The 24,758-nt window shown below is 31.2% G+C and overlaps 1 long non-coding RNA gene and 1 other non-coding gene across 2 annotated transcripts; one reads left to right on the top strand and one right to left on the bottom strand.

Annotated features, from left to right (window-relative positions):
• Positions 1-7,215: 7,215 nt before the first annotated feature.
• Positions 7,216-8,632, top strand: LOC122268990 (uncharacterized). The gene is made up of 2 exons (XR_006224840.2): positions 7,216-7,628; positions 8,488-8,632. It is a non-coding gene; the product is annotated as an uncharacterized lncRNA (long non-coding RNA).
• A 12,186-nt stretch (positions 8,633-20,818) lies between these two features.
• On the bottom strand, positions 20,819-20,889 carry TRNAG-GCC (transfer RNA glycine (anticodon GCC)). The gene has a single exon. It is a non-coding gene; the product is annotated as a tRNA-Gly (tRNA).
• Positions 20,890-24,758: the final 3,869 nt, after the last annotated feature.

Below are 24,758 nucleotides of genomic sequence, written 5' to 3'. Positions count from 1 at the left end.
CAGTAACAGCAACTCTGAATCAACTCAGATCCTCTCTCAGTGCAGCCACCGTTGTCTGATGTCAACGTCAGCCCACGGCCAGCTCGATCACCAGACTTAAATCGCATCAAACATGTTTGAGATGCTGAGATTCTTTAGTTTTAATCCTCCTCTTCAGACCCTTGCCACGTTGGCAACTGCGTTCCAATGGAACTGGAAGACAGCATAATTGAAAGCATTGCTGTATGTACTGTATTGTTACAATAGGTGATCATGGCACTTTTTCCATACTAAACTACAACTGTTTTATTTATTTCATACATATGTTGATTTCTGTAACACTTTAATTGTCTGGTTAATACTTTTCATGTTGTTTTATGCATTATTATGTGCACTATAATGTGTACCAGTTTCATTAAAATCTCTGAGCAATTTTTTCCTTTATGGTCGTTTTTGTGATTTTTCCTAAATTTATGATAACTAGTGTATAAATTTTATTATTTATTTTTTGGTGCCATGTAAACTTAGAACTGAATACCTTGTGCTATAAATTTGATACTTCATAATATTGCAGTGTAACTTTTAACTGACGTCCAACTAAGCATTTAATTCTTTTTTACTTAGTGTCATGTAAATTTAGAACAGTATAATTAGCACGTACTTTGTAAACTAAGAGCGTATTTTGAACAATAAATACGTATATAGTGCATTATAAATGTTACCGTGCATCAAAAATTATCACCATGAATTGAAAGAGGAATCCCCTTCTTACAGATAGTTCCAAAATTCTTCTTTTAGTTTAAATTAAATAGCTGAATAAAGTACATAAATTTACAGAAAGGCAGAGGAGCTATTCTTAATTGCTATCTATTGTTTTAATTGTCGCATTTTTCAAGCAGTAGTTTCTAAGAATCATATATTAGAAAAGAAACTTACTTCTTAATTAGTTGAAAAAGATATTTATGAGTTTAAGAATTACTTTTAAAAGGTAATAAATACTGAAAGTAAGATTAAGATTTCTATTATTAGTTTAATTTCTAAATTAGCTTTTTTGTGAATATAATTATCAGTTTGAAAATTAAGATGAATTTTAAACATATTCAAGGAAAAGAATTGCAATAAATAACTATCTCTAAATGAAGGTAAAGTAATTTCATAACGATAATATTTAAACTTTTTGGCGAAAGAAAATCAGGTTTAATATATTTTACTACGAATGAAAAATAGCTGAATTTTCAATGAATAGAAAATGCAGAATTTAAATTCCTTCTCTAGTTTTCAAAAAAAAACATATTTTCTCAAAAAAATGCTTTTAATTATGAACATGAGATACAATAGTTAATGAGTTCATTTAAAATGGTAATTAAATTGATGATAATTTTGCGTTTGAGAGATAAAGAATACTTCGTTATTTTAAAAGTTTTTATTCTATATTCCTTCAAATGTTACATCATTACATTTTATTTTTGAATTTAAAAGTAATACTTGCGTAACTTTACAAGAAAGAGTTTTTTTTTTTAAAAAAAAACATGTTTTTAGCTGAGGTTTTTTTTCCAACTAAATGCAATGATGCAACATTTCAAGACTTTAATTTATTGCTATAAAATTTGATTTACAAATAATTCATGACACATAAATTATTACATCTCGTTAAACCATAATTTGGAAACATAAACCCGTGTTCCTTATACTTCTATTGTAATATATATAAGTCCTTTTAATATTTTGAATTCATTCTAATTATAATTAGTACCATTATTGTGATTATCTGCATTTGTAATTATTCTAATATCACCATGCATGTCTTAAAATTTGCATGACATCTAACTATTACTTATATACTGTGAAAATTTTAACTGCTAGAATACGGTCACTGAACGACAAAATGTGCTTTAGTCACTAACCGGAAAAATAAAATTATGTCGCCCGTAAAATTATCCTGACCATAAAAATACAGGTCTGTTTGAAATTTTTTTTCTCGTAAAATATCTATCCACAAATCGTAAATTAACAATATGCTCGGAAAAGTTCAGTCCCTGCTTGACGTTATTTAAGCCTGAAGCGATTTGTTTGTCAGATCAAAGTGCTCTGTGAAATGTGACGAAATAGTGTTGTTCTGCCATCTGTTGAGAAATGAGAGAGATATGTCTTCGAAGTCTGGATACTAATAAGGAGGATCGCTGGCTAGAGTCTAACCCAAGACCTTTGGCCTGGCTCTGTAAGCAGATGCTGTTACCACCATGGAAAATATTGTACATTTTATACCTAAATCACGGTGAGGTAGTATACTTTATTTCCCGGAAGAATGGATCTTGCCTTATAAACCAACGGTTAACTATACTATTTTTGCTAAACTTCATCACATTTACATGAACATGGTTTTCCGGCAATATGATCTGGCAATATAAATTAACGGTTAACTCTCCGGATTTCACAGAAATTTCTTAAAATGTAGTTACAAAAACTACACGTTGAACTTCTACTTAATGATTTGAATCGCCATGATATGATGATTTGATCCAGGGCTAAAGAGAATAGAAGGGCTGGTTCACTCCTTTGAAGTATCTCTTGCCGCGCCGATCCTCAGACGTCACTCTAGTGACGTCACTTTGTCGCAAAGCTCGCACTTTTACTTCAAGAACGGAGCGTTTGGCCTTACTAGCTCTAACTAATATTGGATCATTTCTTTTTGCGAGATATTCTAAGACATTTGTTATTTTCTATAATGACTTTCCTCAGTTTTTGCAGTGAATTTACAAGAATTTAAAACTATTATCGAAATGCCAGTTTGCGCGATTGCAACTTGCAAAAATTCTGATATAAAAACAAAAGGAAAAAGTATAATTTTTCGCGTGTTCCCTAAAGTAAATGAACAACTATGTAAAGAATGGATTCCGAAATGACACAGTTAATATAAAACAGCAATACGTTTATTCTGTCGTAAAGAACTTTTATAAAAATTCATTATCTAAATAGAAACCGCCTCGTTACTTCATAAAGAAAGGCAGGTGAAAAGAATTAAAAAATAGATAAAGTCAAAGAAAATTAAAATGTAAGTAAAAAGTATAAATAAAATATATAGTATATAGTTGAAATTCTCCTAATTTCATAACATATTTTTTAATGTAGTTATTCTAAATATTTATGATTTTTTTTAAAAATTATATTCTCTTCAATTTAAATATCTATATATTATATCATCGTAAATTTAAATGTCTATAAACAATTGTAAAATTTCTAATGTCATTATGAACCTAAATTATTATTTTGTTTCAGTAATTAGCGTTTAAGGTTGATGTTTCCTAATGATTAAGTATGAACAAATTGCTATTAACGACATATTTTAAAATCAGGGATTCTAAATTTAACTTAACTTATCTTTATAAAAGAATATGTAGATAAAAAAAGTGTCGATATATGCCTTCATTTTTCTTAATAGTTAAAGTTAAAACTGAACTTTTTAAAATAAAGTATTTATCGTGTCATTTTCACCAACTAGCAAAACATTTTTATAAGTTTAAAATGGTATTTTTTTAATATAATAACCAAGAAAGTTTTTTTTGAACTATGTTTATGAACGGAAATAATGTGTTAATTACGTAAAGTTTGAAGGCTAATAACCAGAAAAAGTCTAACTTATTTTTACAAGAGAAAGATGCAAAGTTATCATATCTTTGCTTGCGATCTCCGAGATCTGTAGGCACAGTGACGTCATGAGGAGGGAAATCGTAGCTTCAGCTCTAAGAGCGGAGTGAACTAGCCCTTGTATTCTCTTTAGCCCTGGATTTGATCGCCATGATAAAATCACGAAATCATATTGAAACAATCTTTAATATTTGATTCTAAGACTACAACTGGAAAGCTATCTATAGTGCTTTTGAGCACCTGTCAAAATACAATGGCTGAGCAAGAAATAAATTTCACTTTTCAGAGGATTCTTGAATGCGTTATATTAGTCCAAGTTTTGAGGCAGATAACTTAAATAACACATTTGGCATTAATTAAATAAAAAATAAAAAAAAACTACTATAAAAATTCTCGGATAGATGGCGCTGTGATAGGCATAGGTACAAGTTAAATAATAAGGAAATAGTATTAAGAAGTAGCATTAAAACCACTCGATATATCTTTACCCGTGTTCAACAACGTACAATAATTGCTGAACCATATTTTCTACAGCTGCAATTGTGGTGGCTGGTTCCAGTAAAACGAATTAAGCGCTTTTTCTTGGAACGTAAACATGGTAGGAAAATCAGTAATTAATCCCTTCAAGACTAGCAGGATGAGAAAAAAGTGCTCCTCCGCATACTCCGAAAGTATGCGCCCTAAAGACGTGCTATTACTATCGATGTAATACGAGACTACCGCATTGAGATCACGTCCGTGTGATCTTGTGATGCTGGAGTCAGAAAGGCTTGTTTTATATGGTATCGTGGGCCGTGAACCATGCATACTGGCTTCGCAGTTGCACTGTAATTCTTTTTTTTAATATTTAAAAAAAATGCTATTAAGTATCCTATATTTACGATTAACGCAGCATTTCACTACAGCACATAAAAAAGTCGATATATTTTTTTTGCGTCACGTAAGACGATTGCGTCAAAAAATCTCGATCTCAGTTTCAAAAGGCACATTCGGGCTATTAAGCTGCGCAGGGGGGGGGAATAAGAACGATGTCATCACCTTTGGGCTACTAAAGGATCAAATTTTTTGCTCATGGTAACCCGTGCTGATGCCTTCTCTCTTCTAGGAGGCATTTGTTTACATGATCAAAATTTTATTATATGACCAATTTTTACTTATTTTGATTAAAACATATTATGTTTTCAATATCTGTATATTTAGTTGATAAAAAAATATTCGAAATAAGATGTGGGTAAAAAATATGTGTCTCAAAATGCATTATTCAAGCGTGATTACTTTCTGTATCAATAGCTTACCTTGTTTATGTTAAAAATTTCAAATATTGAATTGATTACTTCTTTTCAGTAAAAGCATACTTTCATAAATGATATAAATGCAGAAAAAAAAAATTTTTTTTCAAACTTGGGTATTATTCAGTAGATAATAATTTAAAAATCTTTTTTGTTTCTACGTTAATTAGAGTTAATTAACATAATTACATAAAATTGCATATTCATATCTGTTACACTCAGATAATTTGATTTGCGACCACCACTCACTTAGAAGGTCGTATTATTTATTTTATAAAAAATCTTATAACTTTTTGTGCCTCTGCTGCTAGGACTGTGTATATGTGATCACTGTCCCAAAGGGAGTAATGCTCAAAGTATGCCATTTGAGTATTCATTGAGCATTACATCAAAATTAGATCTAATGCTATCCGCCATATCAACAGAATATTGCTAATAGACATGCGTTATAACTCACATGATGTTGTCCCACAGTGAATTGATCGTTTAGACACGGATCCCAGCAGAACGCCGAAGTCAAGCCTCACTGGCTGCGATCCCTGTGCCGGTGGGTGACCACTTTAATCAGTCTGCACCTAGTGTGTGTGGGTATTGATCCTCGTCAAACTGTTCTATCGTAAAGTGATCGACTTCTCACGCAGGTCGTCGTGCTACTGAAGTGGGGACCTCTACAGAGGATCGAAACTCTGATGGCATGTCTTAGGATCATCCCCAGGGATGTAACCCAGACCGTGGTAAATAGCCCATTGTGATCTGCGGGGGCTCAGATGATAGAGCGTTCGCCCTCCAAAGAGGTGGACCGGGTTCGAATCCCGGCTCGCACCGACCACAGTGCTGACGTAAATTATTCTCAGTGTTAGACAGATTATGAGTTAGAGTCCCCTTGTCGTCAGGCTAATCATGAGAGATTTTCGTGGACTTTCTTTCATGCAACGCAAATGCGGGTTAGTTTAATCAAAAAGTTCTCCCTATATTTGATCCAGAAGTTCCCTTGTCTTCTGGGTTGGGCTCAAAATTACAAGACTACGGAGTTGAACATTAGTAGTTGTAAACCCAAAATTGGGTCGGCTGTTCAATTACGGTTATTGGGATGTGGCTGCTATGTGCACGTGTCGTATAAGTGGGGCCACAGGAACACTGGTCCAAGGAAAAAAAAAGGTAAAGAGTCATGGATTCTTCACAGCTAGTCATTTATTTATCACCATTCAACAAAAACATCTTCATTGGAAAAAGGAGCACTGGCTTATCTCGTGTATTTCCTATCCGAGAACACGGGTCTCCTTCTCTGCATGCTCGGCTGGCTATATCTCAAAAATAAGTATATATATAATTTGTTATATCCTAATTACTAGATTCGCATAAGATGCGCAACCTTAGCAATTTACAGACAATCATAAAAATCAGAAAAACGAGCACGCAGAGAAGGAAAGAGACTCTTACAAAAATTTCTCGATCACCAACACAGAGCGTAAACACACTTCGAATGCTTGAATCATAGCGTACATCCGGGTAACCGGCTTGGCGTAACTCCCGGTTGTAGTTAAGATAAACTAGGTGCAAGGCACCGTTAAAATTAATGCTTTTAAATTTAGAGGAGAGCCAGACTTTATCAAATTTGGGTGGAATGTGATAGCATCATCACAGTTATAAAATAAAATGGCCCATTGTGCAACTCTAGTATGACGCAAATAAATTACGACTACAACAAGTCATGATGTTTCCCATTTCAATCCGCATAGACATAAAAACATTTTCTGCTCATGCGCTGTGGATAAAAATTATCAGAAATCACACTAGAGGGCATCGTTGAACTATGACAACTGAACTATAATTTCGAACTCATTACTATGCATTGTAATAGTAACTGTCATCGAAAATGCTTGTAGCAAAAAGAAAACTCTTACACTTCTTTATGTGATATCATTCTCTGTCTTTGTCCTGTTTAAAATATGTTATAAAATATAGTTCTTTGTTATTTACCACCTATGATAGTTATTTCGTTTCTAAATAGTTTTCCTTTTTTAGAAAATGATATAGTTAAGTGAATCTTCAGTGTTAAATTCGATATAAATCCGGGTAAAATTAGAGAAAAAGAGAAAGGGCCGACTAACGACAGTGGATTCTTGTAACAAAATAGTTTATTTAATAAATGTCAAAAGCGTCATTTAAATGTTTAATTCAATTTATCTCATTTGAGCTTATGTAATGCATTGCAGAACCTTCAAAAGTACGAAGGAAATTTCTTGCTAACCCTGATACCACCTGCTAAATAAAATCTTTCACCTCAAAAGCTTTGTCTAATGGCTATATCACACGAGAGAAAATATGTGCAACTGCAAGTGTAACTGCAAGTGTAAGTGCAACTGTAAGTGAAATTTCTCCAAAAATTGCTCGTGTGATATAGAAATCACGGTTGCACGAAATTTCTGCAACCGTTCAGGCAATTTCTTTCATGAACCAATCAGATCGTTTGCTTTTATGACGTTTCAATTTTATGTGATGACGTATACAAATGTAAATAAAAATGGCGGCGACGTTGGTGAAGAGGATGATCGGATGAAATTTTTTTATAGACGAAACGGAACAGTTTTTTAGTTTAATAATAACATTTTCTTTAAAATCAAAGCATTAAAAATACTTTCACACGATGAAATAACCATCTCAATGCAGTTGATGTACTACCATAACAGGAACCTGCACATCATTTTAGTATCGGTGAGTATAGTACACTATTTTCTAGATAAATTTTCTTTTAAAATATTTATTTATTTTAAGCTAATAAAATTAAAACTTATTATAATTTGTTCCGATCAAAGTTTTAATTACTTTAAATAGAAATAATTTCTATTTTTATATATGTAAAGATTTATACTGGCGAAAAGCTTTACTTTGAAATATTCGCCAAGCAACTCGCCAAACTTTGTTACATTATTATAACATAAAATATAATAATGATTATATTTCTTTATTTTCAAATTTTAAACTTTATTACTGTTGATTGTAAAAGCATGTGTCCGATTATTTGAAATTTTTTTATTATTATAATTATTTGTGAATTAATTATTTTATTCTTCCCTAAGAATTCTTTTAATTTTTGAAAATCTAAAATGCAAATTTCCAATCTCCTTGTCTGTTTCTACATTCATCCCCTCAATTCTTTTTTTTTTTGTGTGTGTGATGATTTACTAATGATACTTTACTTTTTATTTATACTTCACATTTATATTTTGATACTTAGCTTTTCTACAATGACAGTAAGTATGTAAGTGTACCTTACTAATTTTTCAATATACATAAATTTTTAATAGTCTTCGATCATAAATACAATCTATTTTTCTTAAAACAAATTTCAATCCAAACATAAGAACTACAAAACCAAATATACCTGCCATCTTTCATTAGTGTATAGAATAATCTTAGAACTCTAATCAAAATATCTGTCAAACTTAAAATAAGTTTAAAGGGGATACCTAAGGACTTAAATGATTTCAAATTAATGGTATTTAATCTCTCTTATTCTAATAATGTGTTGGTAAAATTTTATCATGAAAGTGATTTCTTTCTTTTATTTCAGATATTTCGTATAATCCTGTAAGGTTTGTCTGGTGAAGAAGGAAAGAGATGCAATACTGTTTTTATGAAAGAAATTAAAAAATAAGAAATGAAAATGAATAATGTTCTAAATGTTTCACTTGACAATAAATGTTTTGTTTTTTAAATTGATTCTTGTATTATTTAAAATGCAAAACAAAACATGTAAAAGTCTGTAACAAAATAATATGATACATAAAAAGTATGTTCTTAATAAAATATTGTTTTTTTTTTCATAGTTATAAATAAATTTTAATTTATATACTGTATATTACAATAAATTTGTCCTAAAATAAATCCTATAATTTTTAATTAAATTATCTCATATCAATAAAGAATGTTTTAAATTTTACAATAATAAATTGTAAGTATGACATTGAAAATCCTCTTATATTTAAAAAACAATTTTACTAAGAAATTGGAAAAAATAATTTTCATAAAAGTGATACTCCTGATATGCAATGTGTAAATGAATAAAATTGATGATCCCTTAAAAACTAAACTAAACTCAGCGGCACAGCCCACAGAGGGCCAAGGCCTTCTGTGCCCATCTCAGTTTTCTTGACCTTTGGGCTCTGGGATGCAGGAGCATTTGTTCCGGTTAGGTAGTCAGCCATACGTGAAACCCCCAGTGTTTAGCTCCCAAGTATGCTTGGTACTCATTTATCGACCCACTGAAGGAATGAAAGGCTGAGTCAACCTTGCTCGGCCCGACGATCGAACCAGGGACCTGTGGCACGACAGCGCGAAGAGCTACCGCTCAGCCACCGGGCGTGATGATTCCTTAATGCAATGTAAATTAATTTGATGACAATAAAATTCTGACACATTGTAGTATAGACAAGTATAGACATTAGTAGTATAGACATTATTTATTATGTATTTTTTAGACTAAATTAAAAAAATAGAATTGATTTGATAGAACTAATAGTTTTGATGTTATAAATATTTTATGAGCAAAAGGAAAGTCAAAAATTGTATATTTCATACATTAAACCCTCATTTCTTCTAAAGAATTATTTCAAAGGACTATGTTTTTTAATTAAGCTTAAAAAATTAAATTTGAAGAAATGCCTTACTTGTTTAGATAGCAATGTCAGTTGCATAAAATGGTATAAGTCATAAAATTGTCCTTTCTACACATGAAACTTTTATAAATTTTCGAGTAGCTAAACTATTAAATCAGACAGCTTGTTTTTATTCTCATTCGATTTAGCGTATACATAGATAACGATACCGCACTTGCCTAGCTAGCATGTTAGATAGTAAATATATATAAATAAACTATGCTTTTACAGGGTGCGGAGCCAAATTCAACAAAAAATAAGCAACTTTTAAGAACATTTTAGGCACTCAAAAAATATTTTTAAGCACTATGTAAATTGACAAAATGCAAAATAAATCTCAGACTTCACATGATCATGATAAAATAACTAGAATTTGACAAAGAACTCTTTTCTTGATTATATTAGCCATTAAAAAATGATCAAGAGATTTTTCGGTTCGATTTCAGAGGGTGAAAAATAAAGCCTGAAATTGAGAATATCTTGCAAAATACAGCAGAGTTGCACATGAGAAAGCAAGGATCTCACCGAACCCAGCTCACTAGACGCACATGCGGACTCGCAAGTACTTCACCAAACCTGTAAAATGATTGGCGCTTTCATACGCTATGGACTGACGGTACGCTGAAATTGATCGTGGTTGAATGAATTCTGAAAACGTGAAATAGAAAAATGTGAAAAACACGTTTTTACATAATACGTGGCGAAAATCGACATTCCCTTTCATAAATTTCATTTTCGAAAAGGGAAAATAAAGCACCTTTTAAAAACACCCATTAAGAAAAGCACCTTTAAGGGCCTTTAAAAAATGAAAATCGAAAATAAGCACCTTTAAGCACTTTTCAAAAACGCTACGCACCATGTTTTATACCTTAGTCACTCAAATCAAGATAAAAAAAATTGTCAAAATTCTAGATAGTATTTAAGTCCATCCCCCTTTCACCCCCTTATCCTTTTAGAGACGCAGCATGTATTTAAGTCCATCTCCCTTTCACCCCCTTATCCTTTCAGGGACGCAGCATGAAATTCAATGATATCTTAATATCATCTCATATTATGAGGTAGAAATCATAATCCTTTTTATACTATGCTACTTCACTATTGGGGAAATAAAGTTTTTTAGAATTTTAATTTGCTGCTGAAAAAAAGACTTAACACAAATACAAATGTAAAAAATTAAATCAAAATCAATCAATATTCTACAGCGTCTGTGATTTCTTTTTCCTCCCTTTACAAACATCGTTCAGAAACTATGATATAATAAAATATGATAAAATAAAATATGAGCCAAAAGTAAAGATAAATAACAAAATGTGGTAACCCAATTACATGCATCCGTTCAGGCAATTAAGCAACCCTTTCGGCAACTCCGAACGGAGGAATTGCGCTTAGAGTTTCACTTACACTTGCAGTTACACTTGCAGTTGCACATATTTTTCTCTCGTGTGATAGAGGCATAAGCTAAGCATATGAAGCATATCTAATTTCGTCTCTAATTTCTCTGAGCCTATTTAATTTTACTACTTTTAAAAATTATACCCTTAAATTTTATACTCATACATTTAATTTCATTACTTTTTAAAATATGTACTCAAATAGTTTCCGATGTGTCAATAAAACAATCTATTCATTTCAATAAAATACTATTTAAAATGAGCCACGAGAAATTATGCTTAACTTCAAAGTTAAATAATAATAATTTAAATTACGAAACAAACTTTTAGCTCTCTCAATGCACTTTACAGATTGAAATGAGAAGAAAGAAGAAGAAAAAAAGTGTTCATTCCAAAATATAGGAAAGCAAATAAAGGGGTTTAAATTGCACATTAATCAGATTCGCGAAAATTAATGAGTTTAAACACCTAAATGCAGAAACAGGATCCTTTTGATAAATAGGATTATTTATTCATTCACTGTTATTTCAGATTGTAAACTAAAGGTTTATTTGAATTGGACATGACAGGCGTGTTAAAGTAATTAATTGATCTGATTATTTTAAGCGGGGAGAAGATCTTATATTCAAATAGCTGAAGTTAAATTTGTAAATATTAATGTACACAAGGGGCGTGACTGGACTTCAAATGCTTTTTTTTTTTTGTTACAAATGTTTTTGGAAATTTTATTCGGCCGTTATAAATGTGGTACACTATTATCTTTCATTTGTAATGCTCATTTTTAGCGACACTTGCAAGTTTACAAATATAGTTTCATCCAAAACAGGACCGGGATAGCCTGGTTGGTAAGACGATGGACTCGTGTTCGTGTGAACGGAAGTTCGAATAAAGCCGGCAGAAGAGACCCGTGTATTAAATGGTGACTGATGCATGCTAAATATGTCGGGGTCACAAAATCCTCCAAATTTCCATAACAAATGAATACTGAATTGAAGATAAATCGTTTTCCGTTCTACGATCTGCGGATACATGAATGGTGTGTGAATGAGTCCTCCATTTGAAATGGGTTGTGGCGCATGTGGGTGGCAAAATCGTTTTTCTTGGTCGCAGATGGTGCCACTGAAAAACAAGAAGCTCACCCTCTGCCTTAAAAATTCGCTTGATTTCAAGCAGGCTTGCTAATATTGACAATTGGCATTTATAACAGCAACATCCAAAGCAGTATTTCACGCACTGATAAATTTGTAATAAATTAGACTTGAATGCAGGAATTGATGATAAAATATCGACAATTATCTATACTCCACCAAACGTCAAAGGTATAGCCAAGCTGTAAAGTAAGTAGTAAAGTAAGGTATAAGTAAGCTGATGAAACTGTGCTATAGAATTGGACAAAACTGGATCCGTCAGGTGAATTTTTTTTTCTGTTTGACCCAAAGAAATTTCTTGAATAAAATCACTTAAATTTTTCAGATTAAATTACAATTGAAATGAGGAATTAAACCTTCAGATCAAAAAAAAAAGGTTAATATCAAAAATATTTCACTGAAAGAATGCTAACCCAGTTTTAACCATCCTGCTCGAATAAACTCAATTATCTCCTACTCAATTCTCTATTTCGAGCACAGAGATTCGTTTCGATTGGAGATGAATGAAACATTCCTTAAGACTCCATACATTTGTAAGCAGAAACTTCTAGAAATTCCAGCTATTTCTGGCACTCAAATACTGTTTAAATAACAGCATTGTTGAGAAAACAAAGGCTTCACAATCCAACACTTCCCAGAAGAGAGAAGGCCTCAGTACCAATGAATTAAGTGATGCGACGTAAAGAACATAAACTGCTCAATGAATGTAAAATCAGAAAGATGTCACTACATTCGGCCAACTAAGCTGTGCAGTGGGGTTTTTTCGAAAGATGTTATTACGTTTGGAATAGTAAAGGATCTAATTTCTTGTTTACGGTAATCCGTGCTGAGGCCTTCTCACTTCTTGAAGGTATTGCACAATCTTAGACTGGTCAATCATATAACTCAAGTCAGAACAACTCCACAGTCACAAGAAGACTACTATCCTGCTCTGTGAGGCCTATTCCTTTTTATTTAGGTTTGGCGACGAAACCCCAAAACTCTCGGCCTGTTCTTTTTTTTTTTTTTTTTTTTTTTTTTTTTTTTTTTTTTTTTTTTTTTTTTTTTTTTTNACCCAATTTTGGGTTTACGACTACTAATGTTCAACTCCGTAGCCTTGTAATTTGAACCCAATCCAGAAGGCAAGGGAACTCCTGGATCGAGTATTGGGAGAAATTTGCCTTCGCAGAGAACATTTTGATGGAGATAACCCGCATTTGCGTTACATGGAAAAGAAGACCACGAGAACCTCCCGCTTGACGGCAAGGGGACTCTAACCCATGATCCGTCTACCACTGAGTATATTTCCTGTCAGCACTGCTTTCGGTGCATGCCGGATGCGGAATTCGTATCGACTGGGATTCGAACCCAGTTCGCCTCATTGGAAAACGAACTGTCTATCCCCTGAGCCATCGTGGCTCTCTCGTCCTCTTCGGGACGATTCACAAATTCTCCGTAAATATTGGTCCTATATTGAAACTGAAAAGTTCCAGAGCAGCAATTTCGTTGCCAAAATAGTCACCAAATTATTAAGATTATCGTTAAGTCGGCAAAAATGTCGCCAAAACGTGTCTTCTGTAATAGGCGTTATTTTCTCTCCAAATTATGTTAGAATTCCGTTAGAATTTTCTAATTAAACTGCTTAGTTAGGATCCGTCTGAGATAGACCTCATAACAGAATATTTACAAAACTGTACAAATATTTTAAAAAATTAGCAATACTAAATTGATACAAATTAATATTATATTTGAGTTAAAAAGTAATTACACACATATAATTTTTGCTAAGTTTATTTAGTTAAGAAATTCGAATTCATTTTAAGACATACAATAATGTTTAAGATATCTATGTCTTTATTTGTAATACTTTCTTTATGTTGACTTAGTTTTATAGTACTCAAACTATTTTAATGATAAAATCAATCTAGTCTATAAAATATTTATAGAAGATCGAATTATTTAGTTTATGCAACACTTTATATATTTAAAATAACTTTTTGATTTCAAACGTCAACTAAAAATGTTGTAAAACTCGATGAAATTGAATTAATTCAGTGATAAAATGAAACTTTAAAAGTATTTTAGAACAGTTTCTTCCAAAATACTGCTGCCAATTTTTTTTCTGAAGTTGTAATAAAATAAGCGTATTGCTTTTTTTCCGTTTTAGAGTTTGCAGAAATTGTTTACTTACGCAAATAAAAATGCTTTTCAGAGAGAAAATAAGGCATTCAGAATCGGAATTTCGAAGCTGAAAATGTTAGATATAAAATTGATTTCAACCTTTTTTTTCATCAATTTATATACAGTTCGGGAAATAAATTTATTTAACGCAGCGCACATCTCCATTGATGACAAAGACTAAGGGATCGTTCTCTAAGTCATTCACCTATCGGTTATTTTGAGAATGGGTAAAATTATGGAGTTGTGATTCAGAAACAACTTTATTTACGGAAATAGTTGAGTGGGAGTAATAAACAGGAAAGTACAAATGTAGCATCAACAAGAACTGTAATACTGCTCATATCTTCGAACTCCAGTTTAATACGTTTATTTCCGAACTCAGACTCATAAAACTTTTTCTTCCTAACGACTTGGAAAAAAAATGGAAGGTTTTTCTAGTTGAAAACGAATAAAATTTTCTGAACTTCATCGTTGCGTCGTAAAATATGTAAGTAATTTTCTTCGAGAGGATTAATATTTTCTGAGACGGATTTAGAAAGTTCTGTTGGGGAGATTTCGAAAAGATTTCTACTTGATTTTAAAAGAATCTACGAATTTCCTAGATTTTTTTTTTTTGTTCTGTTTGAATTTTGACATTTTCTAGAGATTATTCAATTCTATAGTAAAGAGAAATATAAAGTTAAGGATTACGTATCTCAAAAATTTTTATTTTTTTTTAATATATAAATCTACCTTAGTTATAAATTAATAATCCCAAGAAAATGATGTGGATAGATATACTTAATGATATAAAAACTTCATTTGCTTTAAAAGATATGAAAATTGTAATAAAAATCAACAAGTTTCGAGCCCTCAAAAATAGCCGCCTATCCTCAGGACTCTCCAAATGTGAATGAGGGCTTCAATATAACCTCATCTTGATGCCCTAGAACAGGGGTGGTGAACCTTTATGCACCAGCCTGCCATTTTTTCTAAAAAATTGTTTAATGAGGCCATAGACGTGCCGTTAAATAATTTTGACTTCGTGATTATTGGAAAAATAATATATTTAAATACTATCAACTCAAAGCTCTTTATTTACTATGAAAAATAATACATTTTGCAATGTCTCAGTTATATGCGTAATTCAACTTAAAGTGACTTCTATAGTTGAGATTAGATGACAAATAACTTATATTACGTTGTAAGATGTTAGTTCAAGCATTACTGTTAATTTGTTTGGTAGTTATTTATTGTTAGCTTGTTTTTATGGTTATTAATTGTTTTTTGGCATTAATTGTTAATTATTTGGTTAAAAATTATTTTTTTGTTTGTTTATTGTGAATTTTAATTTAATTGTCAATATGCTTCATAGTGAGCTTTGTGATGGGTGGCGTGCGCAAAATATTGTGTCGCGTGCCATTTATGGCACGCATGCCATTGGTTCGCCATCTCTGACCTAGAATCTTGTTTCATTCTCTTATTAAAATATTGATTCTCTTATTAGCAAAATTAGTTCCTCACAAACCTCTCCATAGCGCGTAGACTTGATTTGCCTCTCACGGCCACGTTGGTTTTTCCAGTTTTGTTTTTCCTCTTCCTTTTCGATTTTTCGTTGACAACTTTACGTTTCCTGTTTCAAGCCATTTTTGTTCTGGTAAGTCGAGAATGGGCCTGTATTTGTGAGCGCTCAAAGCATGTCAATTTTTGTTACCAACTGCAAATTTTTCGGAGCCAATTAAGTTTATATTATCGAGTATGCTACTTTAATAGTAAGATATAAATCAAAAATATTAAAAACTGTTTTTTTTTTCTTTTTTAGGTATGTGTTAACGTAAGTGAAAATGAAATCTTGCATTCGAAATTCCAACCATTTGTTACTCGCCTTAGAAATTAAAAAAAGCCTCACTCTAAGTGCCTCATATTTGAAGCAAAATTCCTATTTTAAAAAATACATATCATCTTACCGGGAAGAATTATTTAGGCTTTCGAACAAAAGCGAGAGCAAAGAATAATTCACAATTTTCGCAGTCCTTCATTAGACTAGGCAATGCAGAATTGGAGGCTTTTTAATTTTAAAAAATTCGATGATAAATAATTTTGTTTTTAGTAAACTGGGGCTTTTTTAATACTGACTTTTGTGCCATTTTTAGAAATCGTAGAGAGCGCTAGATAAACTTGATCTAACAGTCATGATCTAGAACAACCGTTGAAAAAGTAATAACAGTTACGAAACTAGCATATCTAAAAAAAGAGTTCTATCATTTATGATACAGGCTCTGAAAATCAAGCACAATAGCAGGAAAAACTACTTAATATTTATTTAAATAACACTTCTGTTTAAAAAATTATGGAAGCCTATATGGTATGCATTGCAATGTTGCCACTATTCCACCATTTTGAATTTCAGTCTAAGAAAACTTACATTTGTAAATACATACATGTGATGCCATTATAGGCAGTATATATTTATTAGCCTTAGAAATTTCCTTAATTTCATAAATTTATTTTTTAAACATTCTTAATCCCATTATAGATAAATTAATTATAATAGGAATAGCAGAAACAACTATGTACGATTCATTTAAAGAACACTTCTGTTTACAAATTATGGAAGTCTATATTGTACGTTGCCATTATTCTAGTTCCACCATTTTGAATTTCAATCTAAAAAAACTTATATTTGTACTTATATTATACATACCTGTGATGCCATTATGGGCATTACGTATTTATTAGCTTTTGAAATTTCCTTAATTTCATAGATTTATTTTTTTAAACATTCTTATAGATAAATTAATTATAATAGGAATAGCAGAAACAACTACGTAAGATTCATTTAAAGAGCACTTCTGTTTACAAATTATGGAAGTCTATATTGTACGTTGCTATTATTCTAGTTCCACCATTTTGAATTTCAATCTAAAAAAAACTTACATTTGTAAATACATACCCAATATGCCATTATGGGCATTGCATATTTATTAGCTTTTGAAATTTCCTTAATTTCATAGATTTATTTTTTTAAACATTCTTAATTCCATTATAGATAAATTAATTATAATAGGAATAGCAGAAACAACTACGTAAGATTCATTTCAAAAACACTTTTGTTTGCAAATAATGAAGTCTATTTTGTTAGAGGTGCTGTGTTTCCACTATTCTAGTTCCACCATTTTGAATTTTTTTCTTTTTGGTAAATACGTACCTGTGATGCCATTATAGTAGGTATTACATATTTTTTAGCTTTTGAAATTTCTTTAAATTCATACATTTGACTGAAAATATGTCGTTTTAATCATTTTTAATCCTATTATAACTAAATTAAATTATTTAATTTATATTATATTTTATAAAAAGCTAATATAAATACTTTTATTCTTTTTTTTAAAATCAATGTAATGGCAAACGTTTTAATTCAATACAAGTGTATAACTCATTAAATCAGTGTCGCGGCAAATCGGATATCAAAATCTATTTTTAGCCCTCTTTTTCTTTAAGCTACTTTATTTCTCTGTCTGTAAAAATGTTTCGGTTGCAGGATTATTCTAAGTTCTAACGATCTCTTTGGGGATTAAGCTGCAGCCAGATTATTTAGAATTTAATATTAACCCATTCCTTCTCACTCCCGTGAAAATGACGGGGTGAGGTTTCACCCTCTATTTCTCGCTCCCGTGATATTGACGGGCTGGGGTAATCAGTAGTAATGCGCCAATAACAATAAAACTAATTAATTTCTTTCGCCCGGAAAACATTTTCTCATTATACACACCAGATGGCAGTACCTTGATATTTTTTAAGGTAATTGCAGATAGTTTATTTTAAACTAAATTTCAGCACTAATCAAATACGTAATACAAATACAAAAGCCAAAAAAATAGTCACTTTTATGACCGTTTTCCTGAAAATTAACCGATTGTTAAGGAGTACGCGGAATTGGCATTACACAATACCAATAACGCGTTTGGCAATAACGCGGAATTGTCATTAGTTTTGACTATATTACCTATCGATAACTCATCAAATTTTTGATCTCTTTCCATGCTCATAATCATCCTTTTAAAAATATGCATTTACTAACACTTTGAACTACTTGGTGTTAAGACTGAGGAGTTTCTCTACAATGACCCCTCAGTCCGACCGTTAATTACTGTTACAAAAATTGTTCTACAAAAATGGATGCCTAACAGAAACTGACTTCGTCTCTTTAAAGAGAAGCTTAATATTTTATTTCGTCAATATAATTTGTTTTAGCAATTATAAGTATGGCTATATTTGTTTTGCTAATTTTAAAAATAGTGTCAAATGAGACAGGACGTTTTCTTTGTTTGATCATAACTCAGAAGTTTCTTTGTGTTGTGGTACAACGACAATTTAAAAAAAAATTCACGATACAATACACCATGATACTACCATAAACAAGTTTTCTTTCAGGTACACAGTTTTTTTTACAATAAATTTTTTTAAAAAATTTATGCTTTGTGCATTTTAATTAGTATTATAGAGCAAAATTCATAATACAACATAAAACTTGTAAATACGTTGATACGAATATTTATGAAAACTGAAAAACAAAATTTATGCAAATAAAGAAATCCTTATCGTCGATAACAAAACATTTACAACAAAAAAAATTATCATATTATATATAAATAAGAATATGCAACCAGAGTGCTTTGCAGTACATAAACTAAAAGTAACATTTCCATTAAACCAGTGTGTTAGTTTAATGAATTTACAAGAAATCACCATTAGTGAACTCACACATAACAACTTACTTAGTAAAAAGTTATCGATTCTGAATAAATATTGCACTTTAAAGTCGAGAGTAAGTCATCAAATTTTTTATGAGATTGAGAAATTCCTCCTCAACTCTTTTCACCAAAATCTTTAATCTTAAAAGGCTAATGAATTTTATCTGTTGATATTCCGCAGACCGTTAATAAGCCCCCATTAAATTTATTTCTGGGATTTAAGATTTATTTCCAAAATTTGGGATACTTTTAGGACAGGGTATTTATGATATATAAAATGCAGGTATAAATGTGATTTAAATAACAAAACAGAAAATTGCACTTGTCTTTCTTTAATATACTATTTCGCCACTTGATTGCTTTATTTACTTGATTGAAATTGCATACATTTGCAGGCTTGTTTGCTCAATTTAGGATTATAAATCTTTGTCAAGTAGATTGTTGTTGTTGTAGTAAATTTACGTCACACTAGTGCTGCACAATGGGCTATTGGCGACGGTCTGGGAAACATCCCTGAGGATGATCCGAAGACATGACATCACAATTTTGATCCTCTGCAGAGGGGATGGCACCCCCGCGTCGATAGCCCGACGATCTGCACGCGAAGTCGAGCACTTTACGGTAGAACAGTTTAACGAGGACCAATACCGCACACCCTCGGTTCCTACACAGACTAATCCAAGTGGTCACCCACCCGCACACTGACTGCAGTCAGTGATGCTTGACTTCGGTGACCTGCTGGGAACCGCGTCTTAACGATCAGTCCACTGCGGGACGAAGGACATCACAAAGAATACATCCAGGGCTACGACGGGATTCGAACCCGCTACCCCCACGCTTCACACTACGTTAGGCGGGCAATACCGCTCGGCCAGGGAGATCCCTCTTGGTCGCTTCTTTGCAAAAGGTATTATTTCTTTCTTCCCCAATTAATTAACTGATCAGATACTTTAAAAAAAAATTTAACTGTATCGACCGGGAATCTCAATCGGCCGCACGCGGTACAGGGCAGCATTCTACCACTCTTAAACATCACTAAAAGATTATTTCGCCGTTTGCTAAACTTTTCCGATTAACCGATTTTTTAGGTTAATGGGGAAAGCATTTTAAATATTTTTCTTTCATATTTATTCATGATATAATGTAACTCGATATTAACTATTATGGTTACATTATGAACGATTAGTGACAGTTTGGTTGTTGTTGTTGTTGTTGTTGTTGTTACTTTACGTCGCACTAGAGCTGCACAATGGGCTATTGGCGACGGTCTGGGAAACATCCCGGAGGATGATCCGAAGACATGCCATCACAATTTTGATCCTCTGCGGAAGGGATAGCACCCCCACTTCGGTAGCCCGACGACCTGCGTGCGAAGTCGAGCACTTTACGGTAGCACAGTTTAACGAGGACCAATACCGCACACCCTCGGTCCCTACGCAGACTGATCCAAGTGGTCACCCACCCGCACACTGACCGTAGCCAGTGATGCTTGACTTCGGTGATCTGTTGGGAACCGTGTCTTAACGATCAGTCCACTGCGGGACAGTGACAGTTTGGAGAATTAAATATCAAACAATAAAATATTAAATATGTAAGAGTTAATAACATACAATTATTTTCTTAGAATTTACGATTTTTTTTTCTAGAGCTGACCCTTTAGTATGACACATTCGCAGACATAAATTTGTTTTGAAACGACATATTAAAAATTGCCTTAGTCTTTCTTTAATATACTACAACTCCACCTTTTTTCGTAAAACGCTTTGTTCCTTTTTTCCGAAGCAAAGAAGTGATTTGGTTTAAAAAAAATACAACTGCATCGGCCGGGAATCGAACCCGGGCCGCCCGCGTGGCAGGCGAGCATTCTACCACTGAACCACCGATGCTTACTCTACTACCTCACTAAAAGATTCGGCGTCAGATTGTTAAACGCTCCGGCGCGTATCAACCGATTCATTAGGTGATGAGGGAATAAAATATAAAAAATTTTCTTTTACATTTAATTGCGATGTAATATTACTCTATATTGACTATCATGATTACATTTTCAACAACGGGTGACAGGTTGATATTTGGTGAATAAAATATCAAACAATAAAATATTAAGTATGTAAAAGTTAATATCATACAATTATTTCCTTAGAATTCAGGATTTACTTCTAGAACTTACCCTTTAATATCGCATGATCTTCCGCAGACATAAATTTCTTTTAAATGATAAAAAAACGTACATTTGTCTTTCTTTAATTAACTATACTATGGTCAGGGATCAATCAAGACAAATTCAGGCCCAAGGCCCATCAAATTTTCTGGGCCTCTTACAAGACATTTTTGAAATTAAATTACTGTCCTAAAAATAAAAGAGTAGTCCTAAAAATTAAAAAGAATCTATCGAACTGCATGATTCAAGAGAAACATTCTAAGAAATTTTGAAATCAGACAATTGAAGATTATTATTCTAAGAAAAAGTTTATGTATCTATAAATTAAAACAAAATATAAAACAACAAAGCAATGATATATCAAAATAAAAATGGTTTGGTGACTACAAACAATATTAATCAGTGATTTTTACTAAAATTCACTGATTAGCTCAATTATTTTTTTATTGTAAGCTATAATTATTTTTTATATAGTACTTAAACCAACACAAAGCTAGCCAACCTTTACTAACTTTTGAGGGCCTTCAAAAATTGTGGACCCTAGGCCCATACCTATTGGGCCTAGGCGATAATCAGGCCCTGACTATGTCACTTTTTTTTGTCAGACACAATGTTCCTTTCTTCCGAGTCAATGAAATGATTTGGATACCAGAAAAAAAGTTCACTTGTAGCTGCCGGGAATCGAACTGGAAAAATATTTCCTTTATTAATAAACAAAATTCCATTATTTTGATAATTATCGAGTTATAATAATTAATCAAATATGAATCCATTTTATTTAAGGTCATTTTAAGGAACATTATTTGTATAACATTTTTGTATGGGTCTTTTAATGCCCTCTCTTCTTTAGAAATTACAAGATATTAAATGAATAATCCCAAAAAGTTAAGAGGAACTGGAGTGTTTCAGCGTGAACGAGTCCCTTCTGGCAACTCTTGAAAATAGGCACCGATGTTTTAGCTCTTGAAACATGTCGACTGTTGTTTCCGATTCGTATATTTTTGTAGCGATTGAAATTTTTAATCAAGGAATCATAACATAGTTTAAAACCGATGTAAATCATATTAATTTAGTATTTCTTTTTCTCTCGCTGTATTCATGTTAAATTATTACACATGATTGAAAATTTTAACGCTGATATTTTTTATACGTTGAGTCCTGTTTTGTTATAAAATCAGATGTAAAATAATCTGCATAAATTTTAGTTTTAAATTAAGGCTTGCAATTCATTTTGAATGTTTAAAAAAATTTCCTTCTTTTAGTTTTTTTTCCTTCGAAACTCTTTTTAATGTCATTCAGTTAAAACAAAGTACAATCTATTAAATATTTTATTTAACATTATGTTTCTACGAACTTTCATAAAATTCAAACTTCATAAAATTTCAATTTAGAGTTAATTTAATGTGTAGAGTGTTGGAAGAAAAATACTGCAAAAAATTATATCTCCTAATTTATTAATATATATATTTATATATTTTTATTAATATATTTTGTAATAATATATTTTTATTATTATATTTACTAATACGTTTTTTTTACTTATTAACAAATATATTTTTTTAATTTTTGGAAAATAACAAACAAATGGCAAATATAATTTTTTATATATTTTATTTTTTTAATTCTATATTTTCAAAAATTCTCCTTCTAATTGACAGTAGATGCCGTGTATCCCACGTTCATAAATAAACTTCTTCTATATGAAGAGGATTTGCTATGTTTTGCAAAAAATTAATGCTTTTTATTTTATTTATTTATTTTAACGCTCATTCGATCCTAACGTGTAAATCCATTTATTCGATCAGTGGAAGATATATTTCTTGTCCATAAAGTGTCTTGTGTGCGTCTATTTTTCATTTATTTTTTTCCAACTTATAGGCTACTTTCTATAAAATATACCTTAAATATTATAAATGCGTATAAGTACAATTTTTAACAATATATTGGATTAAATATTCTTTTTTTCATACTGAAAAATTATCTTGAAGGTATTTTATAAATCTTTTTCGAAATACTTTTACTATGTTATTGAGAGCATTTCAAAATCTCGCATGATAAATCAAATATAAATTTATAATAGAGACTTTGTTATATAATTCAGCATTATGTGCCTCAAAATTATTAAATCATATAGCTAAGCTCTTTCAAAGATTACTTAGATTTAGACTGATGTTAAATTCGATCAACCATTACTGAATGTTTGCTAAAATTTGATGCTTAACATTTACACTGCTCAAATGCTTATTGTATGAGTAATACATACATAAATATAAGTATTATTATATATATGAAAATATATTCTCAGAATATGAATAAATAAGCCCTCAAAATCTATATTTACAAAATATAATGATGCTTTAAGATTATTGATATTTTATCAAAATTAAAAATTTTTTTTATTTACCTGAAAAACTCATATATTTATTTATATTAAACACTGAACACAAACAGACGCAAACGAACAAAAATCACAATTTTTTTATTTTATGAATGTATATATGAATCAAGTTTATATAAAATGCCAATTGTAAAAATGAGATAATTTTTTTTTAAATATTTCTTTTGAATTGAAATTTGTTCAAAAGTTATTATTATTAGTAGTGTTTTAATTAAAAGCATATCTGTAATCGAAATTTACATTAGATTAAAAATTAAGAGGTAAAATAGAAAGAGCTAAAAGTATGAGGTCTCATTCCATTCCTAATAACCGTGAACAAACTTTTGGAGAAATACTAAAAATATATTGAGGAGATTCAACAAAAGGGTAATTTGAAGAGAATACCAATCAGAGCTCTCAGAATGGTTCTTCAGTTTGAATAGATGTAAGGATTGTTTAAATGCAGCCAGATCTCAAAACCTAAGTGGCACGCCAGCATTCTGCCTGTCAACCACTGATGTTCACAGATAAAATAATTTTTATTCTTATAAATATTTGTATTGAATACATTAAACTACATTTTGATCTTCGGATAAATTGCCTGCAGGTTAAGAAGACTTTCTCGGACATTCAGATGGAATAGTTTCTTAAACTTTATTTTCATCTCTAAATCAACGAATGAGATTCACAACTAACGATCACTTCATTAGGATATCTATAATCTTTTCTCCAGAGTTTAATACATTTCTAACGATATCTTTTATTTCATTATCTTTGTCAAAAATCCCTTTTAAATCCAAACTTATGTAACTTCACATAACTTAATTAATAATTATCAAAAGTAAAATGGTTTTGTTTTCCTTAAGTTCCTTTCTTAAATTCCTTTTGAGTCCAAGCTTACACAAGTTTGAATGACTTAATTAATAGTGTCCTTTCAGAGTCCTAATATTTTTGTCTTCGTAACATTTCTTTCCGAAATTCCCTTTTAATTCAAACCTATTTAACTTTATATAACTAAATTTATAGTATCTAGGATCACAATATACATCTTATAGTTTTCCTATTTTTTAATTTTCATGCAGTCGTGGAGTTCGAAACTAAATTGTTTTTATTGTCTATTTTCGTTACGCCCGTCACATAGATCTCATAATAAGAAAGATATTATGAAGATATTTAGAAAAATAAAATCTTCAATCTATAGCTACCAAGCAATCATC

Source organism: Parasteatoda tepidariorum, chromosome 1, assembly GCF_043381705.1.
Source record: "Parasteatoda tepidariorum isolate YZ-2023 chromosome 1, CAS_Ptep_4.0, whole genome shotgun sequence".
Classification (NCBI taxonomy): Eukaryota; Metazoa; Arthropoda; class Arachnida; order Araneae; family Theridiidae; genus Parasteatoda; species Parasteatoda tepidariorum.
Note: the sequence above shows the minus strand (reverse complement) of the source record. Positions and strands in the feature narration are given on the sequence as shown.